The following is a 27,347-nucleotide window of genomic DNA, read 5'->3' as shown; positions in this document are numbered from 1 at the left end:
GGCAGATACAGATGATAAAATCAGGCCACAAAATATCTGTCTTTCTGCCTGTGTGTCTCTCTGTCTCTATGTCTCTCTCCATCCATCCTTCCATCCATTTATCAATAAGTATTCGTCTATCCATTTATCCATCCCTCTGTGTATTTCCTGAGCATCTACATTCAGCCTAATGCTGGGACCCAGAGAAGTGAAAGAGCTTTTAGACTAGACTGATCACATCTATTTGGACCCTTCTAGCTGACCAAGCACGTTTCATTAACAGGGCAATTTTATTAACTACATGTTTAAATCTCACAAACAACTAAAGAGCATACCACGCTCTTTTTTGCAGCAGATCGTGGTGAAAAGAACAGTACAATGATGTCGTATCTTTTTTAGACAACACAAAGTACTTACATGCTTTAATTCTGCATAACTCTCTCCCAAATTAGACTATTTTTAGATTGACAATGATTTTCACTTAGAACTTTGGAACTCATCATTCTGTGATCTTCTGGCTTCCATTGTTGCTGCTAGCCTAAAAAATAGTGTTTTTCCTCATAAAACCCTTTCTTGCTGCCTTTAAGGTCTCACTTTTATCTTTGCTGTTCTGCAATTTCTCAGTGATGCATTTTGGTGTGAATTTCCTTATGTAGATCAACCTTGGCAATTTATTTTCTTCCAGATTCTGAGGTTTAGGTCTTGCATCAGTTCTGGGAAATTCTTAGCTTCAAAGGTCCCTCATGCTCCCCGTTAACTCCTTTTGGCATTTCATGTACATAGATATAGATACACATATAGATATATAGATATAGCTACAGATACAGATATATAGATATAGATACACACACAGATATATAGATATAGATACACATACAGATATATAGATATAGATACACATACAGATATATAGATATAGATACAGATATATAGATATAGATACAGATATATGGATATAGATACAAATATTCAGATATATGTGTAGATATATCATAACTTTTTCATAACTTGCATGTCTTAGTCTCTTTGGACCATATCTTTTCATTTCTTTAGATGTAACTTCTGATTAATTTAGTTTTATAGGTATCTAGTTTTCTTTTTGATTCATTTGTTGACTTTTTTCTATTATGGGCAATAAATCCCTTTGGCATTTGCTCTGATTTATCAGAATTGTCCTTTTCTTTGGACATTACGGAACTTTTGTATGTGAGTGATTTGTGTGTGTGTAAATTTTTATTCATTCACAACATACATATAAAAAAATACACAAATCCTAAATGCAGAGCTAGATGAATTTTTATAAATTAACACATTCGTAACCATTATGACGAGCTACTATACACTTGCTTGCATAGTTCTTTGGGTGAGAACACATTGAGCATTTTTATTGAGTTTGTACTTGGAAGAATTGCTTTGTCACAGAGTGTGTGCCATTCAACTTCAGTGAATACTGCCAAACAGTTTTCCAAAGTGGTTTTACCCATTTACACTCCTATCAGTAGTATGTGAGAATTCCAATTGATCTAAAGCCTTGTTACTATTTAACTTCAAATATCAATATTATAATTTCTCAAAGTCATATGATTATTTTATTTAAAAATTCTATTTTATTCCTTTTCAGATTTGACTGATCATTTGATGTATTTTCAAACCCTCTTTTATTTTTATAGGCTCATTAAACATTCTTATTTATGTTTATATGTGTGGTCTTTGCCCATCTAACTCAGGGATTTGTTTCTTTGTGTTTTATGATTTTTGTTTTCAATTACAAGCTTATTTTTTAGTGGCACGTGTGAAGGAATTCTTTGAAGCCCGGGTTAAAATTGTGTTCCTCCCAATGGAATTTGCATCCGTGCTTGCCAAGGGCCTGGAAGCACCACCAACCTGGGACAAATTTATAATAAAATGGGCTGAAACCCCGTAAAAGGGCAAGCCTGTGGTTACGAATTTTCAAGAGAATTTTTTTCCCTCCAAGACCAATATGGAGAGAAAATTTCCTCATGTCCCTTTCTGGGCGGGGGGGGGGGACAGGTCTTTTCCCTTATTCACCCTTTTGCTGAGATATAGTAGCCCTTTGGGGTCTTGGCATAAAGCTGAGAGCCCAGTGGAGTTACCACCATTGAATTAACCACTTTGGGGCAACTCTAAATCTGTTCTTGTGACTTCTCCACCCAACATATCTGCCAAAGTCAAATTTATTGGTCACAAAAGATGTACAGCTACCCCAGGCTCAGTGGTCCCCTCCCTCTCTGGATTTGTGCCCTCAATTCAGTTTTATTCTCTAAGGAAAGCTTTTAACTTTTGTCAGTTTAGGAGTGAAAATAAAGAGATGTTTACTAATTTTATTATTGCCCTATTTATTATTTTTCAAGGAGAAAATTGTTTGGAACAGCAGTTCGTAAAATGTGGTTTAAGAGCCTGTGAGTGCCTCTGAGACCCTTTTAGAGTCAAAACTATTTCCATAATAATAAACAAGATAGAATTTGCTTTTATCCTTCCCATTCCTTTCAGAGGCTACAGTGGAAGGTACAAAGGCAGCATGACATATGATGATGTTATCATTCTGACAACTGACAGAATGTATGCTTCCTGTTCTTAAAATTGAAGAAAATTCTCAATTTCTAACACAGTAACTGTTGTATAACCAAAGCTCTTTGGGGTTCTTAATAATTTTCAGGAATGAAAGGGATTTGGAGACCGAGAGGGTGGAGAACTGCTGGTTTGGTGTGTCCTTTGTGCTGCGTTGTAAGACACAGAACTTCTCAAATGCTATCAGCTATAGCACCGTCAAATCTGTGCTGTAAACATTCAGCAGGTAGAGAAGCTCTATGTTGATGTGTTCAAAGGTTTATGCATATATGTTCCCAAGAGACCATGAGTTCTTCCAGAGCAAGAACCTTCTGGATTTGGAAGGCTAGCTTCCTCATGCACCATGAGATTCTGAGCAAGTAGCTCACATTCTGATTCTCAGTTTCCTCAACTATTTGATATAGGAATTAATAATTCTAGTTCTTCCTCCCAGTGTTGGACCTATATATGGCAGTAAGATCATTTCTTGTGTCTTTATAAGTTTTTAATTTGTTGGAAAGGAAGGTATATGGAAACTAGCAAAGACATGTTTGCCTCAGATTTCCTTCTTAGGTAAAAATGACTAGACTTGAAACTGGAAGCTAAATTTAACTGGTAACTTCAAAATAGATATGGGATATTAAAGTCCTCTCTACCCTGAGTTTAAAGACACAACCCACACAAAGAAATGATGAATACTCGTAATGTTACTACAGAAAGGTCAACTGTGACACTGGGGAGTCAGCTTAGTCTGATGGGAAGAACACCGCATTAAGGAGGCCTGAGTTTCAATCTATGCTGTGTAACATACCAGCCTTGTTGTGGTGGAATGTTACATAGATGACCCCCAAGGAATCTCATCTCCTGGTATTCATGCCCTTCCGGATTCCCCTCCCACCTTGTCACTGGATTTGCTTTGACAGCGGACATTAGCAAGTGTGATGCAATCAGAGGCTCGGTTAATGCCGGCACGTTGGGGGTGTCCTCTTGAACTGTTTCTACTTGGAAGTCAACCGCCTTGTTAGAAAGAAACTCAGGTTAAGCTATTAAACAGTGAGTAGCTCTATGGAGAGAAACCTTTGTGGAGAAGGTGTCACCTTGGATATTCCATCCCTTGTCAAGCTCCCAGCTAAATGCAAGTTCGTGAATGGCCTCAGTCTATACTAAATGGAGCCAATGCACTGTCCAGCTCAATCCATTCAACTCACAGAATTGCGAGAAATAATAAATCATTGTTTTAAGTCACTATGTTTTGGGGGTAATGCCATTATAGATGACACATTCTAGCCACTTTTCTCTAAAACTCTTCGACTTAAAAATAGGAACGGAAACGTTTGTCCCACCCACCTCAGAGAGCCTGTATTCAATATCAACTTAGTTAATAAATGTGAAGTATTGCTACTATTTTTTCCAGTGAGCTAGATATGGCTAAATACTGTGGTTATGTATATACACAAACTGATTTGATTATTTTGACTGACTTGACCAGTCCAATCAATCTCTTCAGGGAAAAAGAAAGAAAAAAACTTGCAATTCAATTTTTGACTGTCTTGATTATTGGTTTGACCTCCCTGACTGTTTTTGGTTGAGTTCACCTTTTTTTAACTGTATAACTTGACTTAGCTGGTTGAGTCCATCAAAATAATCAAAACAGTTTGGGTATATAGAAACAGTCTGTGTGTAATATTTTCCTCTTATTTAACTTTAGTGGAAAATTATGTGACAGAGGCCCATATATGCATCACAAATATGGGTATAAACTTCCACTTATAACTACTCAGTTTCAAATTACTGTATAGATTCTAGCAGCATTTGTTTGGTAACGGGAAAAAATATAGTTCGTTTTTATTTCCCAGTGGCATGCTACATTATAAGTCCATTAGCAGTTGCATATGTTATTGCTGTAATTCTAATAACGGCCATATATTATTATGGCAATAATAATGTAATTCTTATAGTATGCAATAGGTAATTTATTGAACAGGGCTGGAATTTGTTTTTAAATTGTAAATTTGGCTTGCTTTTCAGCACTAGAACTCCCTCTGTCCTGCTTGGGGAGTTTAGTCATATTCCTTTTGTTTGAATAAGCTGTCAGAAGAGCATGACAGAGACGAGTGCATGCCAGTGAATGTAGAAGCTTGGCAGTCATTAAAGTCCTGGGTTAGAAGTGAAGTGAGTGATTGGAATGCAGGTTGAGCAGGTCCATTCATATATGTCATATTGATACTACCAGAGCTGCTGACTAGGTGATTCAAATATAAGCCCCCGTTATTGGAGTATTCGTAGATATTCTACTGCGCTTAAGGTTATGACAGATGAAGCTTTCCTTATGAATTGTCAAAAGGATCACAAACCCCTCTCCTGCTTCTATTTCTGTCACCAGGAGCTTGCTTGCTTGCCTTCTTTTTTTTTCCCTTCTAATGCCCTTTGAATACAGTTCTTCAGAATCCTCCATCACAAAAGACTATGTAGAAAGCTCTTGAGTTGGCTTGCCTGCTTCCAAACTAGAATGATTCTACAGTATTCCAAGAAGATAGGTGTCTCTCTCTCTCTCTTTTTTTTTTTTTTTTTTTTTTTAGGTATAAATAAAGATAAAATTGTCATACTTTTTTGCATGTCTTTAACCCATTTCATGAAGTTCTTTTTGACTTACTATCCAAATATATTGGTTACTCAAATATATGTTACTCAGATATGTTCTATTTTCTACATTCTATTGATCTAAATCTCAATAAACTGAATCCCTCTGACTGTGTTTAAACCAGTTTGCATCTGTGTTGGGAGGGCAGCCTGCCATGGGCCCTGACTGCCCCTGGCACGTTCTCGCTGTAAGTACTCCCTGTCCTCTGATGCTATGTCCTTTCTATAGTTAGTCACATAGGTACTTAATAAGTCAAGGCCACCCCAACTGCCTGTCATACAACTCCCTTCATTTGTTTTCTTCTTCACTAAAAACAGAAAACCCCAGCCTATTTAGGTTTCCTTAATAGCAATCTTTCACTGTTTAGTTGCCTCTTGTTTAGGTCATCTCTAAAATTTCATTCTCTCTTGAGTTAAGGAATTCCAAAATTGACTTTAGAGCCTGACCAATGTTTGGCATAGACGTAGGAACTAAAACCTGTCATTTGCCATTACCATTCGTATCTTTTGAGATCAATACTTGTTCATTCTTTCATTCAGTATTTCTTTTCTCAGTTATTTGTTCTTTTATTTATTCGACAAATATTTATTGAGTACTTATGCACTCAATAGCTAACCTATAGGTCTACAAAGCAGGCATGATGCTTAACTTTGGACGTCTTCTGTTTCTCATAGCTAGTCAGTATGTAATCTCATGTTCTTTAGGGCGCATCTTCTGTATGTAGAAAAGATAGACCAGATCAAAGGCTCCTGAATGCCAAAATGTGGATGTATCTGTTGAAGACTACAGTTTCGGAGTAAATATATTCAGAAAGTTTCCTTTGATAGAAATGTAGAGAATGGATCAAAGAAAGGGAAAATCATAAGTAGAATCTTCTTCAGGAGGTTGTTATAACTGAAATCCACATTCTCTCCTTTGAATCCATTGAGGCCAGGTGAATTTTGGATTCGGAATTTTCCAGATTTTAGAAAGGTGCTACAAGGCATATACCATATGTTGGATAGCACTGGGGTCTGAGAGCTCCTTTTTTTACCAGATAAATTCAAACTCAATATTATAAATGATGTCTATAAAAGCCTCATGTCTGTTTAGGTCACAAATTATTTAAAAACCAACCAACCAACCCCCCCCCCCCCACAAAAAAAAACCCTCTGGGTTACCAGAACTTCTTGAGCTTCAGAACAAACCTCTGGTTTGAGCTAAATGGAATAGGTCCATGACTTAGTGAGATAAAGCAGTAAAGAGGAAGAGTGGATGTAAGAAATGTTATCAGGGTAGCATTGGTGGTGCTTGTCATTTGGTTAAATATTAGATAAGGAAAGAAATGTGATGATCATGGTTGTGAGGTTTTGAGTCTGGGTGGCTGGGCGGATGGCAGTGCCATTAATAGAAAAGAAACGAGTAGGAAAAGGGGACTGCTTGATAAGGGGTTGGGTGGAGGGGAGGTGATGATTAATTCAATTTGAAATATACAAATCTCCAGGACATTATGAACCTGCCTGAAATTAGCATGATTAAAGGTGCCTCTCACAGTGTTCTGGTGAGTATGTGATGGGGAACTAAATTAAAAATCAGTAGCCTTTCGCATATAACATATTTCATTAATCAAATTTGAAAGTTGAATCCATCCAACTTAAAAAGCCATCCTAGATTCTTCTTTAAGAAAATGGCACAAGTGTGGATGGTATTCTAAAATTGGAAACAGATTTTAAAAGAGGATCCTTAAAGTTTCAAAATTCTACCTGGATCCAACTGGAACTGTTTTCATCTATTTCTTCACAGATCCTTGAGACAGTAAATACAAGCTTATGCCTCAGCTGCGAAAACTTTCTGACCCCTTTTGGGTGATAACTACACATTAGGTCAGTGATTTAAACATTATCATTGGTATGAATTATCCAGTGGCTGAACCTACAAACACCACATTTTTAAACACAAGTGAAGTATGGACTAAAATCATCAAAAAATAATTGTTTGCAACTTATATATATTTCTAGGAATGCAGTAACTATCTTATAATTATTTATAGCTTCAAAGAAATATTGACAAAATGTTGCTTAGCTTATATGACATAGTTACCCAGAAACTTCCCAATTTTTTACTGGTTTGTTTCCATGTCAGTCAGTATGCTCCAAATGTTTTGCTTCTTTCACCACTATTTCAAAATTCCCATGATAGAGGTAAATGGATATATCTCAGATTTGAGGGAACCAGTCTTATCAAATAATGTCACTGGTCCCTCTCTTCAACAGCTCTCTTGCTACCTACAAGCCTTTATTTCCTTTTCTGCCTTTACATAGAGGTGCATATTCAACTGTGAATTCTTTGGGCAGTTCCTCTTGTCACCAAGTCTGATGACTGATGGCAATTAAGCTACAGAAACAAGCTGTCTGTGTTGAAGTTCTGATAGGGTGTGATTACAGGAAAAGGGGAGGCACAAGGAATGGCAGGTAAGCCCCCTAACACTGTATTTTAATTTAATCATTAAAATGAGAAGAAGAATCTCAAATAATGAATGTATGCTTTCATGCCTGTTTAAAAAAAAAAACAGTTTTCTGGGAGAATAGAGAAAAACAGAAATACTGTTTTAGTCATGCCGTCACTTACATTATTTTACTTTTAGCTACAGTGTTTTCATAGAAATCCATTTGAGTATATTTTTAGTTAGCCGGATCCTCTCAGAAAGTGTTTTCAGGAAAGCAAACTTCTTTTTTGATAGGACAGTTAAATCACCCTCTCTCATCCTGTAGCAGTTCATTTTTCTCAACCTTCTAAGCATATTACTGTCAGAACATCCTGGAGTTTCTCTCCCTATCAGGGTATACGTTTAGGAGAGTGCATTTGAAATATTAAAAGAAAATACCACAGAACATACCAAAGAGATGACTTGCTTTCAGTGTAGAAGGTGGTATTGTTTATAATACTATAACAATGGTGACCTTCTTGCCTTTTAGTTAGAAAAAAGGCAGTGGCCCCTGTGTCCAAGACAAAAGAAAAATATGTTCTTTGTCCCAGAAGCCTCTCTTCCCCCGGCTTGGGTGTGGCCCTGGCCGTAGAAGTGTGATCTTTAAGGTCCAGGGTATTATGAAGGTGGCGTGGCTGGTGCGCCACTTCACATGGAGGGAAGGAGAGAAGCAGTCATTTCAGTGATTTCTGCCACATACAAACTCAGGTGGAGCAGCTCGGACCTTTGAGAACAAGATGAAAAGACCTAGCAGCAGGAGGGCTCCATTTCGGGAAAACACCCCAAGAAAAGAATTGTGAGGCCCTGGTGCATATTACCAAGGGATTCTGTGGAATCTCATTATCTGGTGATTTTAATGACTAACGTGCAACAATTTTTGTAGGATAATTAATGTGAAATGCTGCCCAGAAGCTGAGGGATGAATGAATCCACCTTCACACATCTTTGCAGGCCCTTCAGTTCTATGATTTGTGCATTATATTATTTAGCAGAAATAATAAAGAACTAAATATGCTTTTTTTTTCGTACATGGCATTAACTACTTTTGTGTGTTAATGTGGTACCTGCCAATTACTTGCATTGAAGCAAATGGCTAAAATATACAAATTAAGTTATGAACACACTGCTACATTTAACAGATTAACTGAAAACCTGTGACGATCTCAAGACGATATTAAATGCATAAAAACCATTTCCTTGATCTTGAATTTGTAGGCTACTTTTTTTCCCCCTGAAGGTATGCATCTTAGAGCCCTGAATGTGTTCTGAGTGCAGCAAAAGGAATCTAATACATGTGGAGAAGGTGTGTGGTTACCAGGCTGTGTGCTTAGGGAGGCACGATCACAATTAATCTTCATAACAATCTAGGCCCTGGTCAGCAAACTTTATCTGTAAAAGGATAGGTTGTGTCTGCTTGGGCTGCCATAACAAAATACCATAGACAGGGTGGCTTAAACAACGGACATTTACGCCTCACGGTTCTGGAGGCTGAAGTCCAAGATCTACGTGCTAGATGATTTGGATCCTCAAGAGGGCTCTCTTTCTGGCTTATATGCGGCTGCCTTCTTGCTGTGTGTTCACTCGGTCCTTTGCTGGTGATAGCACCCAGATGGTACAAAGGCACGAGTGCCTTGATGGTATAAAGGCACTAATACCATCATGAAAGCCTCACCCTCATGTCCTCAGCTACACCTAATTACCTCGCAAAGACTCCACCTCCAAATACCATCCTCTGGGGGGACTAGAGCTTCAACATTTGAGTTTGGGAGGGACGTGATTCAGTCCATAGCGGATAGTAAGTATTTTGGGCTTTATGGGACATGACGTCTCTGTCCCAACTACTCTGCACTGCCATTGTTACCTTATAATATACAAACAAATGGGCGTGGCTGTGTTCTGATGAAACTTTTTTTTACAAAAACAGGCGGCTCGGCAGGAATTGGTCCACTGGTCCCAGTTTGCCAGCCCTTGACCTGGTGATAAATAGTATATCTGCCACTTGTGAAAGATAGAAATGAAGCCCCCAAAGGTTATTTTACTTACTTAGGTCTCATAGGTAAATGATGGACTGTGAATTCAAATTAGTACTAGTTAAATTTATTTTAAAATGTATCAATCAATAAACTATATTGGTATAGAAAAGTATGTAATTTATTCCTTCACTTTCCAGTGGGCTATTCTGGAAGCCCTAGATATGGGATTTACTGCTTACCTTACATACGCCCTCTTCTGTGGGGACCAGTCCCGCCCACAGCCCTATTGAATGTGTGTGGTCTCTGTGACCCTGGCCCTTGCAACAGCTGATTGAACAAAAGATGGGAACTTGCCCTAACTGTATAGCTTCTAACAATTTATGACTTGTCTGGTCTAGTGTGAATTGGAATGATTGCAATGGATTCTTCTCTTGGGAACTTGGTGTTAGAGAAACAGGAAATTCTTGATTGGAAAGGGTTACTAGAACTGGAAGGTTGTGAGTGAAGCTTATTTGAGGCACTAGAATAAGATTCAGTAGAGGAAGTTGGTGGGCAGGGGTGATGGGGAGAAATGTGTGTGTGTGTGAGAGAGAGAGTGAGCGAGCACACGCACGTGTGCAAGAAACAGAGAGAAAACCACAGCTTCAAATAAATGGAGAGAGATTTCATTTCTGAGTTTTGAGTTTCTGATTCTAGTCCTTGCGAAGCCCAGATGTGCCTTCTTTGAATCTCTCCATATCTGTGTTGTATCATTAAAATAGATGCCCCTTTGTTTAATCTGAGCCTGAGTGGAGACTCTGATCTTTGAATCAAAAAGACCTTAATTAGCCAATGAAGTTATGAGCTGTTCCTTTTATATTCAACTGAAAAAAAAAAACCCTTGCCTCTGTCCTTGTCTGGAGGTTAGCAGGGTTATAATATCAAACTCCAAATCATGGCTCCTTCAGTTTATTCTTCAGCAGATAGGATTGCCCAGTACTAAATAAAGATGTGCAAAGAATAGCATTTATGGCTTTTTAAAGTAATATTTATTGTCCCCCCCACCTCTTTTCAAGTGTTTCAAATCCAGAAGGAAAAATAATGGACTAGAAGGAAGGGGTGTATAGGTAAGCAGTCAGCTCTTTGGTGCTGGCTCAGGTGTCTCTGGCTCTCGGTGTTGATGTAGCTATGACATAATAGGGGAATACAGAAGCCTGGACTATTGTACTCAACTGTTGGCCACAGAGTTCAGTACAGAGACCCTTATCCACCCATGGGCACCTTCCACCCCTCTTCTCCAAGCCCACTTCCTTGAAAGATATTTCTAACCTGGGATGAAAGGTAGTTTTTTTCAAGTCCCCGTCTTAACTATGACAATATGCTTTAAAGAAGAATGTTCGTGCATGCGCTTCTTTTCCATTGGCTGAGTGAAGATGAAAATATACTATATCTGATGAAAATAAGTGCGGCGTTTGTGATGCACCTTGTCACATGCAGTTGGCCCAGCCGATTTCAGGGCAGCTGTGGTGGACAGTTGCCTCTGTTGCCAGTGTGGCACGAGCAATAGGGCCGAGGCTCCCTCCATTTTGCTTCCTCTGAAGCTGTGAGAGGGTAACAGAGCAAGGCAACAGATAGACACAGCCCAGGACTGGCCCCTAGAACAGGCTTCAGCCCAAGGGAGACGGGGATGAGTGGATAAATGCCCATTGCTTCCTGTCCTTCTGCGAGTCAGTTATGCATGTCATTCTTAAGCATTTCCTCTGAATAGCACCAGTGTGACTGAGCGCTAGTTTCCTACTGAGGCAGCCTGAGTATTCATGCTCCCTCCTGGCTTTTCTCTCTTCTATGTCTTACTTTTCCCGCTTCCTCTCTTCTGTTTCCTGGTATCACCTCCCGAATAAGTGACCTGCACCATAATCCTTGTCCTAGGGTCTGCTTTGTGGAGCATCCTAATTAAAACCAATAATGACCGATTTATCATTTTAACATATAACGGTTTATGTCCATATATAATACTTTCTGCTCTCTGGATCTCAGATTGCATCATTGTAGGCAGTTCTGCATGGTAAATGGTGGAACATCTGATGAGAGAGAATACCTCCCCTAAAAACTTCCCCCTTCCCACGTAGAGGTATGCCAGTCATTTTTCATAGACTTCAGTATATTTTACTGGCTTATAAAACCTGTTTATCTAATTTTTTTTCACAAGATATTCATTGATTCAATCCCAAATCAACCCCATGGGTGCAAAATCATCTCTTCCATTTTTTTTTTCTCTATCAGCAATGTTTTTGCCATTGCTCATGCGCTCGGGGAAGAGGCTAACTAATTCTATGCAAACGATATGTATGACATGAAATCTGATTTGCCCACCTTTGCTACGATATCACAGAATGCAGAAGCTGGGAGGGTTCTTGGACCCAGTCCTGCCTACTCCTTATTCGACAGTGGAGGAAACAAAGGTCTAGTGGAAGTAAATAACTCTTCCAAGGCTGTAATTCATAACAGAGATAAAATTAGAATTCAAACCAATTGGTTTTCAGTATACAAGGGTCTCAGCTTACAGTTTTCAAAGCTAAAGATAATGTTTGTTTCCCTCTCATATAGGTTTTCAAATTATATCTGTAAAACTCCAGGTTCTGATATTCTTCTGTGCTATTCTCACGTTGGAATAGAATCAGGTGGCACAGAAGCTATTGTTACAGCCCCAGAATAGAGTCTGGCATTTGCAGTGGTACAATTGAAGCTTTAATCATGGACGTCTGGTCAACACATTATGTGGGACGAGAGGCTGAACTAACATCGATCCCACCCCTGTGACTCTTCATGGGATCCCACTTTGTAGAAGAACCCACTACCTACATTGAAGCCATAGAATTAGGCACATTAATAATCAAAACCCTCCAAGAATATCTCTGCATCAAATCAATCCAAGCATTAGCGAAGCAGCCAGAAACATTTTCTTGGAGTCTTCTCTTTGACTCTCACTTATTTTCTCACCAACTGCTGGCCCCGCTTTTTTTGCCCTGGAACCATCCCCGTTATCAAAGACGCCAAGGCAAGCTCTGCAATTGGATTGTCTGAAAATGAACAACACACAGATAGAGACGAACAGATATTGTAACACCCCACCGTGCCTGTTAAAGTCACACTCCCAGAGAACTCAAACAATCCAGCTGACTGAAGGAAAGGGAATCTCCCGGGAGAAATAAGAAACTGGACAGGTAACACTGAAAAGAGCATTTCTGGCAAGGCAGGCTGAGAGGGAGTGACCGTTCTTCCTGGAGAACATATGGGAGTGTTGACAGGCTCACTTCTTAATGTGGCCAAGAAAGAACTTCGTTCCAGTGAAGGACAATGAGTGAGCACAGATGACAACCAATCATGTTTTTCATAGAGCCAGAAACCCAGTGCATGAGGCCCAGGCAATTCACAGACGCAGCCTTGGCAATGGTGACCTGCTGAGGACCGTCCCCAAACTCAGTAATGGTAAATAATCGCTCTTTTTGCTGAGACATAAATTTGAATTCCATGCTAGGTGAGGCTGGGACCAGGACACAAGTCACTTAGCATATTAGTACAGCACAGGAACACAGAGGAAGAATCTATCACCAACCAACCATATGGCTAGGCCTTTCTTTCTTTTTAATTAATTAATTAATTGGCTGCGTTGGGTCTTCATTGCATGGGCTTTCTCTTGTTGTGGGGAGCGCAGGTTTCTCATTGTGGTGGCTTCTCTTGTTGCAGAGCACGGGCTCTAGACTTTAGTAGTTGTGGCACAAGGCTCGGTAGTTGTGGCTCGCAGGCTCAGTTGTTGTGGCACATGGGCTTAGTTGCTCCAAGGCATGTGGGACTTTCCCGGACCGGGGATCGAACCCGTGTCCCCTGCATTGGCAGGCGGATTCTTAACCGCTGTGCCACCAGGGAAGCCCTAGGCCTTTCTTGAGTGCTGATTTCTGTGTAAGGATTCACCACACAGAGGTAAATCCCACATGGTTTTGTTCCCATTTTATGACAGAGCCATTGCAAAGGGAAGTGGCACCCTCAGTTGGCATTCTAAGCCTGGCCCTCTAGTAACCTTGCACCCCTCATCTGCAAGAATGTTAAGATTTTGTGTTCGGTGTGCAGATTTTTAATAACCCTGATTCTAGTACTTCTTCCTAGTTCAGCAGCATCTACCTTTCTCTTTTTAGTTCCTGCCTTAGTTTGAGTTTCCTCAGAAGCCAACTCTAAGTCAGGGTTTCTCAACCTTGACACTGTTGACATTGAGGGTTGGCTGCGCCTTTGTTGTGGGGGGCTACCCTGAGCACTGAAGGACGTGGAGCAGCATCCCTGGCCTCTAGATGCACCCTCAGTTGTGACAACCACAGATGTCTTCATATATCACCAAAGGTGCTCCGGGGGGAAGACCACTTCTCCAAGTCAAGGGTTCAAGTACAAGCATAGTTTAGTTGGAAAGCGATCCCAGGAAGCACTGGTATAGGAGTGGAAACGCATGTGAGGGTTCCCCAGAGAAACAGAACTAACAGAATGTGTGTGTGTGTGCAGACAGAGACAGGAAGACAGAGATTTATTTTAAGAAACTGGGTCAAACAATTGCGGATATATAAATCCAAAGTCTGTGAGGTAGGCTGGCTGACTGGAGACCCAGAGAAGAACTGATGGTGAATTTCAAGTCTGAAGGCTGTCTGTTGGCAGAATTCCCTCTTCACGGGGGAGGAGTCTTTTTCTATTAAAGCCTGCAACTGATCAGATGAGGCCCAGTCCCAGGTGGAGGGTAATCTTTACTCAATCTGCTAATCTGCTAATCTACTATAAAGTTAGTCTCATTTAAACAGTCCTTTCACAGAAACACCTAGAATGTTTGACCAAATATCCATGGCCTAATCATGTTGACATTTAGAATTAACCATCAACAGAAAGGAAGGGGAAGAAGCCAATAAGGGTGTATTATTCAGCAAGTTCTCATGGAAATTGCAGTGCAGTTCTGCTGGGGCAACTTGAGAAATGGTATAAAACAGCTGTCTCACAGTTATCCATCCCATTCAAGGGGGGTGAGGGAACTGGGGTATTTGTACACCAGTTCTAATCAGTCATGGATTGAGGTCTGTTCCCAAGCAGCTTTAATTCCAGGGCACTTCTGTTTTGCTGCATACCCAGGAAAAGAAGGCTCTGGCAGCTCAGCTAATGAGACCCAGCAGGCAAAGAGGTGCTGGTGCTGGCAACTGGAATTCAGATTGACTTGTAAAAAAGTGGTAAGTGAAGGCCTATGGGTAAGGCACTGACTGTATCTGCTGAACTTTGAGAGCAATCCGTCGTTAATTGGTCCCAATCTCTGGCTGGTGTTAGGATCTTCTTCAGTGGCACTTCAGTGTCATCATTTGTTGGCCTCTTCTCTCCATGTCCCCTACTACTTGATCTTTTTTTTTTTAATTGTAGTAAAATACACATAACGTAACATTTTCCATCATAAGCATTATTGAGTATATAGTTCAGTGGCTTAAATATATTCACAGTGTTATGTTACCATCACTACCATCCATCCGCAGACGTTTTTATCTCAAAAAACTGAAACTCTACCCATTAAACACTAACTCCCCACTGTCCCCTCTTCCGGCCCCTGATGACTTCTATTCCACCTTCTGTGTCCATGAATTTGACTACTCTAGGAACCTCATTTGAGAAGAATCATGCAATGATTGTCCTTTCGTGACTGACGTATTTCATTTAGCATAATGTCTTCAAGGTTCATCCGTGTTGTAGTATGTGTCAGAATTTCCTTTCTTCCTTTTCTTTTTTTTTTTTTTTTTTAATATTTATTTATTTGGTTGTGCCAAGTCTTAGCTGCAGCGGGCGGACTCTTTCGTTGCAGTTCGCTGGCTCCTTAGTTTTGGCGTATAAACTCTTAGTTGCGGCCTGCATATGGGATCTAGTTCTCTGCATTGGAAGCATGGAGTCTTATCTACTGTAGCACCTGGGAAGTCCCTGAGTTTCCTTTCTTTTCAAGGCTGAATAATATTCCGTTGTATGCACATACTCTGTTGTGTTTATCCATTCATCCATCACTGGACACTTGGGTTGCTTCTCCTTTCTGGCAACTGCCAATAATATTGCTACAAACATGGGTATACTAATATTTCTCGAGGTCCCTGCTTTCAATGCTTTGGGTATACACCCAGATGTAGAAATACGGGGTTGATTATCTTCGGGGTGCCCTACATAACAGGTAAACACAGTGTGTGGAAAACACCTGGGCAGAAACATAAGCATGCCAGGGAAGGAAATAAATGGCCCATAAACTTCCAAAATTTGGATTTATCAGTTGCCACAACCCCAGTCAAACCAGAACTGCTTTGAGTCTAAAACACATCTGTGGATTGTACACAGTCCCCATAGCTTAATGTTCCAAACACAGTTTCATTTGTCTCCCCCTTTGCCTTCCAATGAAGAGCTTTGTTTATGAAATGACTGTCTTCCGAAGTTCTTGAGAGATCTCAAGTGAGTTGTTCTCATACATGAGGGCAAAAACATTGCCTGGCAAAGCCTGTGACTGACAGCATCTTTTTTTTTTGTTACCTGATCTCTATGCCTAAATTCTCTAGCACTTTCCATTTTCCCTTTGTCTCCCAGAGTTTTGCAGCAAACTGCTGTTTAGCAAAGAGAAGCCAAATTCAGACTTAGGCCAAACCCTAGTTGCAGTCTGTTTCTTTTTGTTGTTGGTACCGCCATCACATCCCACCTGGCCAGACCTGCCAAGTTTTTTGGATTTCCTAGAGGAGGTTTTTATTCTGTCTGCTTGTCTGCACTTGTATACAAAACCTGTAATTATGTAATAGGTGAACTTACTGGTGTGCTATTGTGCTTTCTTTTCTTTTTTTAAACCAGCTGAATTGGCCCTTTTTATATTTTGAGCCTATTGTTACCTTTATAACTGTTACAGTTTCCTTCCCCCGGCTTCTGATACTTCAGCCTTTATGCCAGCAACCAAATATTTATGTAAAAAAACCATTTAAAGTCATTTGTCTTTCAGTGAAATCTTAAAACTTTCCTATTTCCTACAACAATCTGAATATTTTATTGTTCTAACTGCGAATGACTGTTGATGAAAGCATTTTGTTCTTAAAATATGTTATCCTGTTTTTAGATAGGAAAGATCACCGCTGAAAGTCATCCATAATTAAGGATGCATACTTCTTTTTCTTAAAGGTCCGTGCCATCCAATTTGTGACTTTCCTAATCTACCCTTAATTCAGAAAATAGTTTGTGGTTAACACATCACACAGAGCTTTCTGAAAAGTTTTATAAAATATGGGAAACTTAAAGTGCAACAAATGCTTGATAAATTTGTTGATTGATCAAAATGCTGACACTTTAAAGAGAACAGAGGGAATGGCACGCCGTTGTCTATTTTGTGATACTGTCTATTCTGTTCTTCAGTGTGGCAGTCTTTCCTTCAAGCTTGTTAATTTCCTGGAGGCTAACACAGTGCTCTCCAGTTTCTGTAGGTCATATTTTTCCTAAGATCTATGGAATCTTAGGCTATAGAACTACCTTGTTGTTCTTTTTTGCATTCTTTGCCTAAAGGGCAAGCTTGAAGAGAGATGGCTAGGATCTGATTCTTTTCCTTTGACATTCAGTAGATGTTGAAGTGCTTAGAATAGTGCCTGGAATCTAGTCAGCCTCTCAAATTATTGATTGTTGATGCTATTGCTATTATATGGTTGTGGGGACCATTGTTGATTAACCCTAAAGAGATTACCAAGTGATTTTATATTAATGTTCTTGGTGAGCATACCTGAAGACAGCTGTTAAACGAAACAATAAATAAAATACATCAGTAAGAACTGAACATGAAGGCTTTATCTCTGAGTATGTATCTTAGGGGTAAGAACTGGTGGACAGCCAGATCGAATCCCTCCTCCCACTTCCAGTCTTTTTCACCAGTGCCGTTCTTCTCCTACCTGTCTTTTTCCTTTTAGCGCTTCACGGGATTTGTGTTGACAAGGTCAGGGATGTTGCTTTATCTCTGTATGATGGGGAGTAGTGCGGTATCTGAGTAACTGACCAGAAAAATAAAGAATATCATTTCATTGAATAGATATCTTTCACTTTCCCTGAATCAGAGAATGTTACCAAAAACCATTCAGACAGAATTTTTCAGGTGGAAATGATCAATGCAAGCTGGTCCAGAGTTCATGTAAGATGGAACAATTTTATACAGTAAATACAGAAGTAAGTATAAACACAAAGAAGACTCTAGCATTAACTCTACGAGCCAGAATGAAAATGTGGTAGGAGAGAAAAGCACACCATACTGTGAAAGAATAAAGTTAGAAATGGCCCCATGGACTAACCAAATTGATTGGAAGCCATTTGTCCCAAAGTTCAGTACTACAGTAGAGAAGGACAATCTGGTTCCCTTCTTAGATGGCCAGCAGGCCTTCAGAGACCTTTTTCTGAAAAGGTAGAATCAGTTATTCAAGAGGCAAAGGTGATGTCCAGTTCCAAGGAGATGGATCCCAGAGGAGGACAGAGTTTGACATTTAATTTATCAGATATGGTGGCACAAACACTGTCAATTTAATCCAATAAATAACATTTATAGCCCTTTGGTCTAAGCAAAAAAGACAGGAAATAGTACTTGGCCGTAGCAGGGATTCTAACATAACAAATGAGTCCAGAGCTGATCATTTGAACCCAGTTTAATTCCCTTTATGTCTTTGGGCAGCTCACCTTCTTATTTGAGAATACACATGAAAGAGCCATCCTGGGTAGTCAAAAAGGAAATAACTGTGAGATCCAGTCCCAGGTCTGACTCAGCCTGTGTGACACCTCTGGTTCAACTTCATAGTGTCTAAGCATTTCTTTTTCTAGCCTTAGCCCCTTTCTTTTCAACTATCTTCCCTGAAACCCTAGTACATAAAACAGATTAAAACAAACCCATTAGCTCTGGGTTCAACCAAGGGCACAGGTCCCAGAGTCCAGCCTCCTCCTTTGGTCTCCACCCACTTGCTCATGAGCTCAGCCTCTTAAACATGAGGACTCTGCAGAAAACAGTTTGAAAAAGGACACACTGCTTGTCATTCCAAAGACACTTCGGACTCTGAACATCCAGTATCATTTATATATTTCACATCCATTTCATCTAGGCCTTTTCCCTCCCATCTAAATGCCCTCTGTCACGTGTTCTCACTCAAAAGCAACAAAAATCTGACTCCAAACATTCAGAAACAATAGAGATTTTTTTTAGACAAATAATCTGTTCATAGTGATCTTGTTCCAAATCTGGAACAGGAAATGGGAAGTTCCAGGGCGTACAGAGCAGACTAAAACATATACCACCTAAGAAAACTTGCCTCATGTATCTTCATGCCCTTTGTTTTGTAGAGTTCTATTGCCACCAACCACTGACCTCCATCTTTAATTGTACATTTCCACCATTAATTTCAGATTAGCACACACACACAATCCTCTTTTGCTGAGCAGGACAGAGAATCTTCCTTTCAGTACGAGGAAAGAGAAAAGAGGTGCAATTATTATATTTTCTCTCCATGTCACATAGCAACATAGAATAACATGGGATTAAGTGTTGTTCTGAGTAAATTATATCTTTCTGGGTCATTGAGGGACAAATGCTTTCAGTAGACTTGATCCTCACCTCTGGGCTTTCATATAATTTTGTTTCATCTTATTTTTAAGACACTTCATATTTGGTTTGAATAGCAATTTAGGGATAAACTTGCCTTCTTTTCCTATTATGTTGCAAACTCCCTAAGGGTCGGAACTTTTCCATACACAGCTCTGAATCTTTTCTAGGGCCAAATACGTTGTCTAGTATAGTGTAGCTGTTCCAGGAATTCATGATGAAGTGAATTGAGAAGAGTCCAAAGTCGATCTTCTAAATAGAGGTTGGCAAACTACAGCCCTTGGGCCAAATGTAGCTCACCACTTGTATTTGTAAATAAAGTTTTATTGGAATACAGCCATGCTACTTTTTAATATATTGTCTGTGGGTGTTTTCATGCTCTGATGGCAGATTTGATTTGTTGTGAAAGAGATTATATGATCCACAGAGCCAAAAATATTTGCTATTATGCCTATTAAGGAAAAAGTTTATCAACCTGTCACCTAAACTCCAGGTGAATGAATGCATGTTAATATTTTAGTGGTATATATTTTCGTTATTGTTGAATTACTTTCAAGTCATACCATTTCATTAAGCAAATTTGCTACTTATGTTTCAGTTATTGGTAAATAGTCATGAGTCAAGTAGAGATGAAATTAATTTACCCACTATAATTGATTATTTTTGTTAACTTCTGGGTTTTTAACTATGCAACTGGAAAAAAATAGTTCTGCCCTGCCATGTCTTATTAGTCAAAACTCTTCTAGTTTTATGTAACAAAAGGCAAACTCAAATTGGCCGTCTTAAAAAGAAAACCTGAAGTGATTGGAAAAGAAACTGACTGCTGGCTTCCCTGGCGGTCCAGTGGTTAAGACTCTGCACTTCCAATGCAGGGGCGTGCGGGTTCGATCCTTGGTCAGGGAACTACAATCTCACATGCTGCACGGCATGGCCAAAAATAAATTAATTTTTAAAAAAAGGAGAGAAAAAGAAAAGAAGTTGATTGCCCCATGCAACCGAGAAGTTAAATGTTGAGCTGGCTTCAGGAAGCACTGGATTCAGAGACTCAAAGATGGTGTCCGGGCTCTCTCACCAACTCTTGGTGCAGCTAGATGCTTTCTGCATGTTTGCTGTTTTCTTTTTTGCTGTGGATGGTCCACATCCTCTCACATGGAAGAAGGTTACTGCTGGCTTCAACAACTAGTTCTATATAGCTTGTTCTCCAAAACGAAGAGGAACTTGTCTTTGCCAGTATTCGTATATAAATCTGTAAAAGGGCTCTATCTGCTTAAGTCATATGTCAGCCCTTGGATGTGACCAAAAAGATGAGATGTTGTAGAATTGATTGGCCCTGGGTCATGTGCTCAACTCCATGTGCACTGGGCTCTATAACTGATAGTCCCACAATGACAGAGCATTATGGTTCAGGAGCAGTGTCCCAATGGAAAGAAGGCCACTTCACAAACAAAAATAATAATGTCTATCTCTTATAGAAGTATATTACAACAGAGTTTTAGTGGAGGACACCAGATTTTGCAAACAACAGCCTGATCTAGGAAAAATGATTTCACTCTCCGTCTCTTATCTTGTGTTATCCTTCATCATCATCACCATCACCATAATCATCTTTCATCCTGTTGAATGTGTGGCTCCAGAGAACTTCACAATAAAGTTTTAGTGGCTTTGGAAGCAGATTCCATGTTCAAAACTCTACCCAAACTCCTATTTGCATAAAAACTTATATCTTATGCTCTTGGAGTCTGCTTGTTCTCTTCCATACAACTTGTTGGTTCAGTTACATGGCTGAAGTTGGAATTTATATATTTGTAGCGTTGCCCAGAAAGTGTTAAACTTCAACCATTAAATGATTAAGATGCAAGTGTTTTCAAAGTGAGATTAAGGAGTGAAATGAACAAAAGAAATGCCAACGTGCAGAAGGATGGGACAGATTTTGAGGGGTGGGGAGGAGTCAGGAGAATTTCTTATTCCCCAATGCATCCAGCACAACACTTAAACCCAAGAGCCTCTAAACTTTTAGATCCTGAAAAGTGGTCTCAAAGGGCCTCTAAACTGTCTGAATGAATCATGTAGAAGTCTTGATATAGGTTATATTCCTTCCTGCTTGTCTTATAGCTTGAAGACACAGTGATTGGGATCTAAAATAATTACTACTATTCAGTGTCATCCACACATAATTAGCCTCAAATTATAATGAATTAACATGGTTTGCCCTGTTCATGAAGTGAAGTGATTCTATTACTGTTTTTTTTTCCCTCTCCCATATTTAAAATAAATACGCTTTGAAACTTCCATTCTATTAGGTGAAATTCTCTGTAAAATGTCAGCTCACAATGAAGGATAGTCAAGAATGGCTACGTAACCAGATTGTCTGAGTACAGGGCACAGTTCAAATGATTCCTGGCTCCTTTCCTTTCTCTAAAGCATTGCACCTGTTGGCGCTCTCCTTCTCCATGTTTCCTCCCTGTGACTACATAGAAAATCCCCAAGTGCAGTAAAGGTTTTCGGTCATTTTGAAAGGATCTGAACCGGGGAGATTTATTTGTTTCCATAATCTATATAACTTGGTGTAGACAGATGTTAGTAATAAAAGCATTACACAATAATTCTAAATTTGTTTCCAAACAGACTTTAAGGAATATATTTCTGAGAATGAGAGGGAGAAGGGAAAGATTTCAGAGCATGGGTTTACCTTTTAATTCTCATTATATCTATGCAGAACAGCTGCATAAAAATTCAAGACTTGGAAGCCAAAGTGCCCAGGAATTCCCACTGCTCTCTGCTTTCCCTATGGGTTTACTCTGAGCACCTTAACATGTAATCCAGTGTTCAGCTCTTAGTAAGTAAAATATCCAAATATATATATATATATATTTACATACACACACATATATGTGTCTCAAACGGATTCCTCCTCAGTAACCTTGGGTTTTCTTTGGCACTGTTGTTGCCCACAGATCTGAAGTTGAAAACAGGCTGTTTTCCATGGAAGTTTCTCATATATAAAAATTCATCTCAGATTCCAACCAACGCAATCAGAGAAATTAGTTTATTGATGAAACTCTTGTCCATGAATGGCTTTTTGAAAATAAAAATGCCTTTTTTTCTCTTCTTGAAAAGAATGAAACAATCCCCCTATTGTCCTGCTTGCTTCAAATTTATTTCCCACTCTTTATTATGCATGCCTCCTTTATGTCATCGATACATAATCCATTATGTGCCTCTTATCGTATTTGCTACAACTGTTGTCTCAAGATGATGTCGAAGGACATTAGATACCAGAGACTCACTTTGCAGGAGTGAATTAATGTCAGTGTTGAAGGAGTCTATAATCATATGAGTAAATGGACTTTCGGGAGGCCGCACAGTATGCTGATGACAGAATCAAGAATGAAACCTAGGAATTCCGACCATTTGTCTTGTGCTCTGTCCACAAATGATACTGCCTATTCTTAGTCTTTAGTAAAGACTTGCTGAAAGCAGTCCATTGACTGGTAACATAGAGCATTCATGAAGGGGTTTTTAAAAAAAATCCAATGGAAATTTCTTTGGTGATTATATACAATTTCTAAAAGAAAATCATGTGCATGTATGACTCTACATGCAGTGCTTTTGGTATAAGATAAAATTGTTACAACTTGAAATGCATTGAAATTTTCCTTTGAAAGCTTACTTTATTTAGAAGTCACAAGACTCTGGTTTATCTGATATTAAGAAAATGTTTCTAGTATATGTGAAATTATTGCCGTGTGGCACTGGGGCAAAGGTTATGGACTCAAGAGTCAAATAGACCCGATTTGAAATGGCTTTCCATCAGCAACTAGCTATTTAATCTTAGACAAGTATTTATCATTTTTGAGGCTTCTGTTTGTATTATCGTAAAATGGAGGCATTAAAACTGATTTCTTTTTTAAAAAACTGTTTTCTAGGCTTGTGAAACAAGTGAAATAATGCATCAAAAACAGTTAGGGCAGAATGTTGGAAAAATGGCATCTGTAGTGTGGTCTAGTTTTCAGATGTTCCTCAATTCCCGCATAGAAGCAACAGAGCAAACAGAGAGCCCTGTAGACAGTGTTGGCAGTAAGATAAAGTGACAGGATAGCACCATGAATCCGAAAGTGAAATAGGATCAGGAGAGAACAACAAAAGCCACCGTATCTGCCTGTTAGTGGCAAGTGTGCAGAATTGGGGGAGTTTCTGACAACGAAAATGAGCAGACATCTACAGAAGACTTTTATGGATATATATAACTAAGCTTACATATTCTTTCCATGTAGACATAGGACAACTCTAAAAGAAATGATGGAAGAGCAGGAGAGTGATTGCAAAAATATAAATGTGTGTGTGTGTATAAATAAATATATATTTAACTGTTTTCGGGAATGCAGTTGGTGATGGTAGTATTTGTATAATTATTCTAAGACAATTGTGTTGGTAATGTAAGATAAAGACAATGAGTAATTGTGAAATAGTTCTAATTCTGTCATTCACTGTGTCCTTGAGAACCAGGATTCTCAGCACATAAGATGTAATATACCAGTGGTTAAGAAAATCTGTGACCCTGAATTTGAATTGAAATTATCAGTATGAAATCATAAGGCACTCTATCTTAATTATTTTCTGTGTGTGTGCGTGCATATGTGTGTATATAAATATATATAGTGTTTCCTGGCTCTGCTGGAAAGGTCTAGAAACAATGAGTAGCATTATGGTCCTGAAATACTATTTCCTATTAAAAGAAAGTAGGGCTTCTTAGGGAACTATGACTGATTCAAGGCCTGAGGAAGGAAAGTAAAATACAATAGAATTAATATTTTCTGAAAAATGTATTTTTTTCCATATGGTCTTATGATTTTTAATATTTCTATGAAATTATCTTTAATCTTCTTCAAAATTGCATTTTAGGATTAATAGAATTGAAATGATTGACTCCACGTATTTTAAAATAAACTTAGAAAAATATTAAGTAATTTTAACTTTTCATTTAAGTTGGCATTTGCTGATTCAGTCAGAGGAATGGGGACAAAAAGTCAAATTTAAAAGTTACTGGAAATTCACAAAACTGAATTATGACATATATTTACAATATATATTATGGCTGTCATAATTGTTTTTCCAAATGAAATCGAGTCACTAAAATAGTGGTTTATGTGATAGATCCTTGTGTATAGTATCTGAAACTAAGAAAATTTGCAGCAATATTTGTGACTTGTTAGTTTTATTTGGAATAAATATGACAAACATAAGATAACTCTTAGAATTTGGCACCTTTTTTTGAGGTAGTATGTACTTTCTTAATGTCAAGAGGATCCCAATAACAAAAATTGTTTTAGCAATTCATGTACTTACTACAATTTGGGCATTATATATGTATGTGTGTGTGTATGTGTGTGTATAACCTTTTTGTTTGTATTTTTTTTCTTCTTTTTTTTATTTTTATTTTTTATTTTTTTCATTTTATTTATTTATTTATTTTTTTGGGGGGGTACACCAAGTTCAATCATCTGTTTTTATACACATATCCCCGTATTCCCTCCCTCCCTCGACAAAAGTCAGTATTCCAAGTCATGAGGGTATGTGAAATAGCTTCTTTCCAAGAAAGATCTTCTTATTTAAATTGTGCTTAAATATACAGGTTCATTATCTGTATATGAAACCTTTGAAGCAATATGTGTTTTAGAATTCTTCAGATTTTTCAAAAGTAATTAAGCGCAAACGTATGCATTATATAACCCTCTCCACCACCAAACAAGCTTGGGTGAGGCACCTCATAATCAAACACATGAATAATTCTGCAAAAATATATATGAATATTCTTTTTTGTATGTGAGCGTGAACATTTATTTAATTTTTTAATACATCTTTATTGGAATATAATTGTTTTACAGTGTTATGTTAGTTTCTGCTGTACAACAAAGTGAATCAGCTATGTGTATACATATATCCCCATATCTCCTTCCTCTTGAACCTCCCTCCTAACCTCCCTATCCCACACCTCTAGGTCGCCACAAGCTTATTTTGCTGTGTATGCAGCAGCTTATTTCGCTGTGTGTGCAGCAGCTTCCCACTAGCTATCTATTTTACATTTGGTAGTGTATATATGTCAATGCTACTCTCTCACTACGTCCCAACTTCCCCATCCCCAGTGTTCTCTAGTCCATTCTGTACATCTGCGTCTTTATTCCTGCTCTGCCACTATGTTCATCAAAACCATTTTTCTAGATTCCATATGTATGCGTCAGCATATGATCTTTATTTTTCTCTTTCTGACTTACTTCACTCTGTATGACAGTCTCTAGGTCCATCCACCTCACTACAAATAACTCAATTTCATTCCTTTTTTATGGCTGAGTAATATTCCACTGTGTATATTTTGTGTATCCACAAAAAAATACATGTACCACATCTTCTTTATCCATTCATACATTGATGGACATTTAGGTTGTTTCCATGTCCTGGCGATTGTACATAGTGCTGCATTGAACATTGGAGTACATGTGTCTTTTTGAATTACAGTATTCTCAGGGTATATGCCCAGTAGTGGGATTGCTGGGTCATATGGTAGTTCAATTTTTAGTTTTTTGAGGAATCTCCATACTGGTTTCCATAGTGGCTGTACGAATTTACATGCCCACCAACAGTGCAGGAGGGTTCCCTTTTCTCCACAGCCTCTCCAGAATTTATTGTTCCTAGATTTTGTGATGATGGCCATTCTCACCAGTGTGAGGTGATACCTCACTGTGGTTTTGATTTGCTTTTCTCTAATGATTAGTGATATTGAGCATCTTTTCATATTTGTTGGCCATGTGTATGTCTTCTTTGGAGAAATGTCTATTTCATCCTTCCACCCATTTTTGGGTGGGGTTGTTTGGTTTTTTTTTTTTGATATTGAGCTGCATGAGCTGCTTGTATATTTTGGAGATAATCCTTTGTCAGTTTCTTTGTTTGCAAATATTTTCTCCCATTCTGAGAGTTATCTTTTTGTCTTGTTTATGGTTTGCTTTACTATGCAAAAACTTTTAAGTTTCATTAGGTCCCTTTTGTTTGTTTTCATTTTTATTTCCATTACTCTAGGAGGTGGGTCAAAAAGGATCATGTCATCTATGTCATAGAGTGTTCTGCCTATGTTTTCCTCTAAGAGTTTTATAGTGTCTGGTCTTACATTTAGCTCTTTAATCCATTTTGAGTTTATTTTTGTGTATGGTGTTAGGGAGTGTTCTAATTTCATTCTTTTACATGTAGCTGTCCAGTTTTCCCAGCACCACTTATTGAAGAGGCTGTCTTTTTTCCATTGTATATTCTTGCCTCCTTTGTCAAAGATAAGGTGCCCATATGTGCGTGGGTTTATCAGTGGCCTTTCTATCCTGTTCTGTTGATCTGTTTTTCTGTTTTTGTGCCAGTACCATACTGTCTTGATTACTGTAGCTTTGTAGTATAATTTGAAGTCAGGGAGCCTGATTCATCTAGCTCTGTTTTTCCTTCTCAAGATTGCTTTGGCTATTCAGGGTCTTTTGTGTTTCCATATAAATTGTATAATTTTTTGTTCTAGTTCTGTGAAAATGCCATTGGTAATTTGATAGGGATTGCATTGAATCTGTAGATTGTTTTGGGTAGTATAGTCATCTTCACAATGTTGATTCTTCCAATCCAAGAACATGGTATATCTCTCCATCTGTTTGTATCATCTTTGATTTCTTTCATCAGTGTCTTACAGTTTTCTGTAAACCTCCTTAGGTAGGTTTATTTCTAGGTATTTTATTCTTGTTGTTCCAGTGGTAAATGGGCATGTTTCCTTAATTTCTCTTTCTGATTTTTGGTTGTTAGTGTATAGGAATGGAAGTGATTTGTGTGCAAAAAATACCTAGAAACAAATGACAATGAAAACATGACAACTCCAAACCTATGGGATGCAGCAAAAGCAGTTCTAAGAGGGAAGTTCAAAGCAATACAATCCTACCTCAAGAAGCAAGAAAAATCTCAAACAACCTAACCTCATACCTAAAGCAATTAGAGAAAGAACAAACAAAACCCAAAGCTAGTAGAAGGAAAGGAATCATAAGAGGCAGAGCAAAAATAAATGAAAAAGAAATGAAGAAAACA

General features: G+C 38.6%; 1 long non-coding RNA gene across 1 annotated transcript in view; it reads left to right on the top strand.

The window, feature by feature from the left end:
• The window catches only part of LOC130834564 (uncharacterized), a 71,021-nt gene extending 62,214 nt beyond the window's left edge, over positions 1 to 8,807 (top strand). The window contains exons 2-3 of the long non-coding RNA XR_009048688.1: positions 7,441 to 7,638; positions 8,536 to 8,807. This is a non-coding gene — a long non-coding RNA (uncharacterized LOC130834564). The remainder of the gene's footprint in view (positions 1 to 7,440; positions 7,639 to 8,535) is intronic.
• The last annotated feature ends 18,540 nt before the right edge of the window (positions 8,808 to 27,347 follow it).

This window comes from Hippopotamus amphibius, chromosome 13 (assembly GCF_030028045.1).
Source record: "Hippopotamus amphibius kiboko isolate mHipAmp2 chromosome 13, mHipAmp2.hap2, whole genome shotgun sequence".
NCBI lineage: Eukaryota > Metazoa > Chordata > Mammalia > Artiodactyla > Hippopotamidae > Hippopotamus > Hippopotamus amphibius.
Note: the sequence above shows the minus strand (reverse complement) of the source record. Positions and strands in the feature narration are given on the sequence as shown.